General features: G+C 38.0%; 1 long non-coding RNA gene across 2 annotated transcripts; it reads right to left on the bottom strand.

Annotated features, from left to right (window-relative positions):
* Positions 1-8365: 8365 nt before the first annotated feature.
* LOC141617865 (uncharacterized) lies at positions 8366-8983 on the bottom strand. Of its 2 annotated transcripts, XR_012531241.1 has the most exons (3): positions 8783-8977; positions 8624-8708; positions 8366-8547 (listed from the first exon to the last, which is right to left on the bottom strand). It is a non-coding gene; the product is annotated as an uncharacterized LOC141617865 (long non-coding RNA). The 2 variants fall into 2 exon arrangements; XR_012531234.1 differs by having other exon boundaries at positions 8366-8708; positions 8783-8983.
* Between the last annotated feature and the right edge of the window lie 376 nt (positions 8984-9359).

Raw genomic sequence — 9359 nt, 5'->3', positions numbered from 1 at the left:
GATCTCGGCGAGGGGATTCCGGAAAGGTAAATTTCGTGAAAAACCGATAAGAAACGAAGAATTTATGGCCAAAATAGCTTGATTATGTGAAAATGGTGTTTGGTCTTTTTGTGAGATGTTGATGATGATGACATAAGATCAAAAAATCAGAAAAAGAAAGGTAAAGGGGAAGGGGGTGCCGTGTAATGGAGAAAGGAAAGGAGGAAAGGAGGTGCGGGATTTTTAGTCGAGATTTTTACGAGTCGGTTTTGACTCGTTTCAATAATAATTAAATCCGTAAGTCAAACGCAAATTCCGTCAAGACCAAAGTTTTTAAACACGAGATTACAAGAAAATTGAGTATTCATACGACCCATTTCCAATTTCGTTTACCCAACGTTCAAAAGAATTGTCATTTTCCCCCCGATACGCCCTTATTTCGAAATAAAAGATTTTACACGGTTTAAACTATTTTTAAACATTTCAAAACTATCAAAATAAATACTTTTCTTCAAAATATAATAAAATTATATTTCTTTGAATTATTTTTACTTTAAATACACTAATGTCAAATTTTACTTGATTAATTAATTATTTTCGAAATATATTAACGGTCCGAAATTTACGGGGCGTTACAGTTAGGATTAGAATACGGGTAAGAAAATAGCTAGTTTCCAACATCTTGTTTTTTCTTTTACCATGCTTTAAATCGAAAATATCTTCTTTAATAAACTAAAACATATTTAATACTCACTCTGTCCTGGTCATTTGTTTACCTTTTGTTTTGGCACAAATACCAAGGAAATAGAATAAGGCCAATTTATTTTGACACAAAGACCAAGGAAAGAGAATAAGACCAATTATTAGATGATAAGTGGAACAAAATGAGTGTGTGGGATCAAATTGCTCATCAGATGCATTTCCAAAATAAAAAGATAAACAATTGACCGAGACACCCAAAAATTGAAAAGGTAAACAAATGGCCAGAACTAGACCTAGCAAAATCGAGCCGACTCGAATAACCCGACCCGACACCCAAACTCGACCTGATCCCGAATTGACCCGCCCCGTATTACCCGAGCCAAAATTTTTATTGTTGCAAATTAATTATTATCCCCAAATAATTTTAATGAGGTTGAATTTACGAGTCGAGTCAGATTTTAACAAGTCTAGTTATGACATATAACGGCAGAGTAATTATTGAGCCATAGTGTATAATTGTTGTGGCATATAACGGCTAAGTTAACGGAGCATCTCAGGTCCTTAACGCTAGTGTTTGATACTTTAGGTCCTCATCGCTACATTTTGGGATACTTTAAGTCCTTTCTTTGTAGTTTACTCAAGAATTCGGTTTCAATCAAATCATCCCGCACACCCATTCAGAAAACAGTGCTCTTCACAACCGTGAATTTTGATTTCACAATCATGCTGCAATTAGTGGATTAAAAATGAATCAGAAATCTCTTATAGTAGTTTCTGAATCAGCTAAATTAACGGTCCTTATATTTCACCTCTATTAACAATCACACAACCCAATAATACGAAACTTAAACAATCGAATACAATCTCTCTAAAAAAAAATCGAATACAATGTTAGATCGCACACGGGCCTAGGCCGCACCCGTCGAGAAGGAGAGAGTGTCCAGTTGTGAATCAGAGCCTTTGATAGTGCAACACAGGCAGAAGGACCACACTGCATCATCCTCTTCTACTGCAGCACAACAACATACAAGCACCTGTACATACAAACCTCCATAGGATTAGATATTTCTTATAGAAGCTTCTAGACTCCTCTAGAGGTTGTTAGAGAGTTTGTTAGAGTTTGTAACTGCTTTGACTGATGTAACAGAATTTGACTAAGCTGACTAGACTATGATTAGGACAAGTTAGTTAGGCTATACTTGTATATATATACATCAACATCTGTACAAACTAATTATTCAATACAATACAAACTTTTATTTACCTCTGCTCTATCTTTCTAAATTCTCTCTACATTTCCTCTGTTAAGCTTGAGCTCTCATCAATGGCGTCTGTTCAATGTTATGCCGCCATTCTTGCTCGTGTACTGGCACCATTTCACATGGTATCAGAGCAGGTGTAAAAACCTGTTTCTGCATATCTCTCATCATTTCTTCCGCATTTTTCCTCTGCAAATTGCAGTATTCTCTGATTACACGATTGTTTTGATTTCTTTGCAAATTCTGCATTTTCCTTTCTTTTCTTCTTATAAAACATAAAATCACAAATACTTACATCAAAATCTTAAAAATGTCGTCTGCTACTCCTGATGGTGAAGCTTCTTACAACAATCCGTATGATGATCTCTTATTTTTGTCTAATTCTGAGACTGCAAACACTTCTTTGACTAATACTCCTTTTAATGGCACGAATTTCTTGTCCTGGAGCCGCGAAGTTATTCTTTCTCTTGGAACGAAGAATAAACAAGGCTTTATTAGTGGAGCTGTTCCTATGCCTGCTACAACTTCACCAAAACTGCTTCAATGGCTGCGGTGTGATAATATGGTGAGGTGTTGGCTTCTATACTTCATTGCTCCTTCAATTAAGGAAGGTTTTCTCTCTTGTAAGTCTGCAAAGCTGCTATGGACTGATCTTTGTGAGTGTTATGGTCAATCCAATGCGCCATTACTGTATCAGCTCAAGAAAGAGCTAAAGAACATTTCACAGGAAGATTCTTCGGTTGTTGAGTATTTCAATAAGTTCAAAAGGCACTGGGATGATATTGATGAGTTAGAACAACTTCCAGAATGCAGTTGTGGAGCTATGGCCAAGTGTTCATGCTGTCTTTACAAGAAATTGCTTGAAATAGCCTCTCGTGAGAAGGTTATCACTTTTCTCATGGGCCTAAGTGACACTTATGAGACCTTGAGGACGAATATTCTGTCCATGGATCCTGTTCCTCCAATAAACAAGACCTATTCAATTGTTCAGCAAGTTGAGAGCCAAAAATTGATCACTAATGTGATTAATCTTAATCAGAATGCAAGTGCATTGAACTCCTACAATAAATCAGGTGGAAAACAGCCTTGTAATGTTTGGAAGCGAGATCCTAAGAAAGCAAAGACTGATGAGCGTTGGTGTTCTAAATGCCAGAAGAAAGGACACACACTTGATACTTGTTTTGTGCTGCATCCAGAGTTAAAGGAGAAATTCTTGGCTAGGTTTTCTGCTAATGCTGCTAACAGTCATGGTGATGGTTCTTATGTACCTGCTTATCAAAGTGCACCAGAGCACAATATGGCATCTACTTCAAAAAATCCGTCTGGAAGTTCTGGTTTTGACAAACCACCTGCTGCAGCACCTGTTACATCTGTGCATTTTGATCCTGTGATGTTAACATCTGTTTACAATCACATGATGCAGATGGCACAGGGAAAGCAGGATACTCCTTTTGATACTTCAGATGTTTCAGTCAACTTTGCAGGTATATCTCTTGCACACAATCCTGCTACTGTTGCATCTGATACAGAATGGATAATAGATTCAGGTGCTACAGATCACATGTGTGGCAATCCTTTTTTGTTTGACCAGTTATCCACACTAAAAATTCCCATTCGTATAGGCTTACCTGATGGCACTATGTAAACTGTTAGTCAAGTTGGTAGGATATCTTTGCAAAATGGTATTATTCTGCACAATGCATTATATGTGCCTACTTTTAGGCATAATCTATTATCTGTGGGGAAATTGTTTGCCACTACTGGGTTTCTAATTCAATTTTCTGTGGATAAATGTCTCATATAGGACCTTGCTTCTAGCTGTCCTGTGGCAGTTGGATTGCACACAAGGGGCCTGTACAAGTTGCAGTATAATAAACAGAAGCATCCTTTATCTCAGCATTCTACTACTTCTTCAAATGTAGTTGTTAATAAAACAGTTGTTGATAACTGTAAATGTTCTAATGCTTTAGAGTGTGAGCCACATATTGGTGTTGCTTTGCTTCATGCTAGACTAGGTCATACTTCGTTAGCCAAGATGCAATGTATTAGTGAGAAAGAATGTAAAGGTTTGAAGTCTTATGCTTGTGACACTTGCTTTCAAGCAAAATTGCATAAAACTCATTTTGATATAAGTGATAGTAGAGCTGCACATTGTTTTGATCTTATCCATGTTGATATTTGGGGTCCTTATAAAGTATCCTCTGTTACTGGTGCTTATTACTTCGTTACAATAGTAGATGATCATTCTCGTGTTACTTGGACTTTTTTGCTCAAATACAAGACCCAAGTTGCTTCTATTTTTGAAGGGTTTTTGGCTCAGGTTGTTAATCAGTATCACTCTACTGTTAAGACAGTAAGAAGTGACAATGGCACTGAAATCATTCAGGAATACTGCCTGAAACTGATGCTTACCAAAGGTATTTTGCATCAGAAATCCATACCAGGAACACCTCAACAAAATGGACGAGTTGAGCGAAAGCATATGCATTTAGTTGAAACAGCTAGAGCTATGTTATTACATGCAAAGTTGCCTAAAAGATTTTGGGGAGAAAGCTTATTAGCAGCCACACACATTATCAATAAACTTCCTACTTTTGTTCTTGGTTGGAAGTCACCTTATGAGATTTTGATGAAACCAAACCTGACTATAGTGAGCTCAGGGTTTTTGGCTGTCAATGTTATGCCTTAAAATTTACTCCTCATAAAGATAAATGTGCTCCTAAAGGAAGAAGATCTGTGTTTATAGGCTATCCTTATGGTCAGAAGGCCTTCAAGCTTTATGATTTGGAGACCCACCATATTTTTGTCAGCAGGGATGTTGTGTTTCAGGAAACCACTTTTCCTTTTCAAACACAGCAATGTATCTCCCCTTATTTTCCCTCCAAATCTCCTTCTTTTTCTTCTGAGATTGATGACACAGATGGTGCAGCTATTCATCCTAATCCAACCACAACTCCTATACCTAATATTAGTTCTTCCCCACGATCTGATACTACAACTTTTATCAATAATGATGGCATTCCCTCCACATTTTTTGATCAAAGCAATGATACCCCTCCACCTACATCTGATCATTCCTTCTCTCATATGTAACCCATTCCTTCTGTCTCATCTTCATCTGGCCTTTCTCCTCCAATTACCACTGTCCCCAATGTCAGGCAGTCATCTAGACCTAAGTTTGTTTCTTCCAAACTTAAAGATTTTGTTGTGCCTTCTAAAATTCAGGCTATTCTTCCCTCTATTCCAAATGCTCCCACATCTGTTTCTTTTTCAGTTTTTAATACTGACACCCACTCACCCTTGTGGTCTGCTTCCCTTAATGCTGTTTTAAACACTCCTGAGCCTTCCACTTATGAACAAGCCCAGAGTGATTCCAATTGGGTCAATGCCATGGATAGAGAACTTGAAGCTCTTGAAGCCAATGAGACTTGGGATTTGGTCTCTCTTCCACCAGGTGCTAAAGCCATAGGGTCCAAATGGGTTTACAAGGTCAAATTTCGGCCAGATGGTTATGTGGAAAGGCATAAAGCCCGGCTAGTGGCTAAGGGTTACAGTCAAGTAGAAGGTAAAGATTATAAGCACACCTTCTCTCCTGTGGCCAAGTTTGTCACTGTCAGGATATTATTAGCAGTAGCAGCTGCACGACAATGGTCTATTCATCAATTAGACATCAACAACGCGTTTTTACATGGGTTTCTGGATGAGATTGTTTATATGCATCCTCCCAAAGGTTATGCTAAGGCATTACCAGGGCAGGTTTGTCTCCTAAAACGTTCTTTATATGGTCTCAAACAAGCATCTCGTCAATGGAACAAAGAATTGACTAAATTGCTTCTTGAACTTGGTTTTGTGCAATCCAAGAGTGATTATTCCCTTTTTGTAAGGGTTGTGGGTGACCTCATCACTATTGTTCTTGTTTATGTTGATGATTTTCTAATCATTGGGAATCATGTTTCTTTTATCCCTCATCTCAAGCAAGCACTTGACAAAGCTTTCACCATCAAAGACCTTGGTCTTATACGATATTTCTTGGGCTTGGAAGTTATGAAGTCAGCAGAGGGTATTCTGATCAACCAGAGGAAGTATGTCCTATACATTATTCAGGATACTGGTTTGCAGGACTGTAAGCCTGCTTTGTTTCCCTTACCAAAAGGCTTACATTTGTCTACTGACACTGGTGTGCCAATTTCTAATCCTGAGGTGTACAGACGCTTTGTTGGTAGATTACTTTACTTAAATCTTACAAGGCCTGATCTTTCCTATGCTATTCAGCATTTAAGCCAGTTCTTAAGTGTTCCAAAGGAGCCTCATATGCAAGCTGCTTTGCACGTTGTCAGGTATCTCAAAGGGACACCTGATGCAACCATTTTTTATCCATCTGCTACTCTTCTGCATCTCAGAGCATTCTGTGATGCAGACTGGGGGACATGTTCTTATAGCTGCAAGTCTGTCACAGGCCACTGCGTTTTCTTAGGGGATTCTCTTATTTCATGGAAAACTAAAAACAGAAGACTGTATCAAAGAGTTCTGCAGAATCAGAGTATAGGGCAATGTCCTACACTACATCAGAAATCGTTTGGATACATGCATTACTCCAGGATTTTCAAATCTCAGTGCCTCTCCCTATACAGTTGTACTGCGACAACAAAGCTGCTCAACATATTGCAGCTAACCCCGTATTCCACGAACGCACCAAACACATAAATATTGAGTGTCATCACATCAGAGAAAAGATACAAGATGGTTTTCTTAACACCATTCATGTCAGGTCTCATTTACAGTTGGCTGATTTAATGACTAAACCCCTAGGTCAACAGCAGCATGAATTTCTTTCTGCCAAGTTAGGTTTGCTGCTGCATCCTTCCTCTGCAAACTCCAACTTGAAGGGGGGCTGTGAATCAGAGCCTCTGATAGTGCAACACAGGCAGAAGGACCACACTGCATCATCCTCTTCTTCTGCAGCACAACAACATACAAGCACCTGTACATACAAACCTCCATAGGATTAGATATTTCTGATAGAAGCTTCTAGACTCCTCTAGAGGTTGTTAGAGAGTTTGTTAGAGTTTGTAACTGCTTTGACTGATGTAATAGAATTTGACTAAGCTAACTAGACTATGACTAGGACAATTTAGTTATGCTATACTTGTATATATATACATCAACATCTGTAAAAACTAATTATTCAATACAAACTTTTATTTACCTCTGCTCTATCTTTCTAAATTCTCTCTGCATTTCCTCTGTTAAGCTTGATCTCTCATCAATGGCGTCTGTTCAATGTTATGCCGCCATTGTTGCTCGTGTACTGGCACCATTTCACACCAGTTTACAAGTCCAAGGAGGTTCCATCCCAAAACCAATTGGCAATGGGAGGAGTAGTCTGTTGGATTATAAACTAGATTACTCTTCTCTATTTCTCCGATGTGGGAGGCCTACATGTGATTCTTCACACGCTCCCTCACATGTAAGGTCTCCTTTTCGGTTGATCGACAGGAACGCCGTAGTTTTTCGAACCTGTTTCGTCAGGCGGGAACGTCGTCGCTTTTCGTACCCGCTAAATAGTGGCCCAGTTTTTCGTCAGACGGGAACGTCGTCGCTTTTCGGACCCGTCTTCGCCTCACAACCCATGACTAAAACTTGGGCTCTGATACCATATTATAAACTCGTAATATATCATTCTAATAATCGTTATTGTATTCTTAATTCGTGTTTGTACATCGACCCATATTGTGCCTTATATACTCGGCTTACACATTATTTACGGAAGAGATTTGGTGTAACGGTAACATGATATTTCCAACAACTATATAATCTTCTAAATACGGCAACGGAGATGTGGTTGCCATGAATAGGACTCGGAGTGAATCGTCGGGCTTGGTAGGAGTCGTTGCCTGCGTAATATACAACGCAGACGAAAAAGACCAAACGTAAATTAATCCTCAAATTACATCAAATCCTAAAAAAACTGTGTATCAACTAAAACAACTTAAAACAATGGTAATAAAATGGAGGTAATCGAGAGTTGAATTATTGACGACTTTGATAAATTACCGAATATGTAACAAACTGGGTAGTCTGGTCTAAGCGATGTTGGCTGTTCATTTATTTCGTCAAAGATACATATTGATGCGGTGGTTGTAAGAGACGGTCTCTTGGTAAGAACGCAACTTTGCGATTATTCATTTACTATTTTGCTTTTTTATTTTTTGGGGGGGGGGGGTGTTGATTTAATCATGATTTTTACTTTGAATTCGATATTCTGGCTTGATAGTGAGATGAGATAAGTAATAAGTTATGCGGTTAATCTTTCAGAGGTTGAAGATGAGAAATCATGAACTTGGAGAATGGGAGAGTGGGTGGTTTTAATTGGATGTCTTACCGACTATTCTATTCTAAATATTGAAGTAAGGTACATATACGCGTATAAAAATCTTTGACTATATTAATCTTTTTGTCATAGTTACTAAGCTAATGTATACTAACTCTAAACATCTAGTAAACTTACATAAAATTATATATCAATCCAAACTCGATGGGATACTTCTTCCATATAGCAATAGCAAATCTGGGTTGAACTTTTGGGATGGAAACCAACGCCTTTAACCTGGACAAAATTGAAGTAGAGCCTTACTCGCGGAATGAGCAGAAAACATAAGTTACTGATTCTGAGTTTCTGGTACCTTTAATGTTGTCACAGTAATCACAGCCACAAAGAATGCACAAGTCGATAAATTGATCCATTGTGAAGTTCAACTCCTTCAAGACCTAAAACAGAACAATCACTGTAAGTAATCAGTCTATAGTTCAAAGTGGAGATAACTACAATATTGTTCTCACACCTTAGCCATATCAAATTCCATAACTGGAATTTTCTTTGAGCTAGGATCCATTAAATGACGAAAAAATATACAAGCCCCAAAGGTCGGAAAATCCATATCTTCGGAAGCCACCGCATAAATACACAAGAAAAAAAATAACTAACTTAACTGAGCAGAACACGTTAACATACATAATCACACGAAAAACAACGCTAAGAATAATTGTTCGTGGCTCAAAAAAATCTATAGAACTGTAAAAAGGAGAAGAAAAATAAGTCTTTGTGTTGAGATAACGTTAAATGTAAATTGGTCCTTTCATTATCAATGCACCATTAGGATTCCCTTTTATTTCTCCCACGAGCGCTTATAAGAGCATCCACAATGGTAAGCAACAACTCAACTAGCTTAACTTTCCACATCACCTTTTTAAGCTATCACACTTTTAAGCTACAAACTCCTCCAATGGGTAAGCTATAAGAGTTGTTGCTTAAATAAACTCAAATACATTTATTTAATTGACATATATCACTTTGCGGGTCCATTTGAGCTACTAGTTCCATGGAGCTAGTTGCTCAAATTAAGCTAGTTCATGTGAAGC

This window comes from Silene latifolia, chromosome 1 (genome assembly GCF_048544455.1).
Source record: "Silene latifolia isolate original U9 population chromosome 1, ASM4854445v1, whole genome shotgun sequence".
Lineage (NCBI taxonomy): Eukaryota > Viridiplantae > Streptophyta > Magnoliopsida > Caryophyllales > Caryophyllaceae > Silene > Silene latifolia.
Note: the sequence above shows the minus strand (reverse complement) of the source record. Positions and strands in the feature narration are given on the sequence as shown.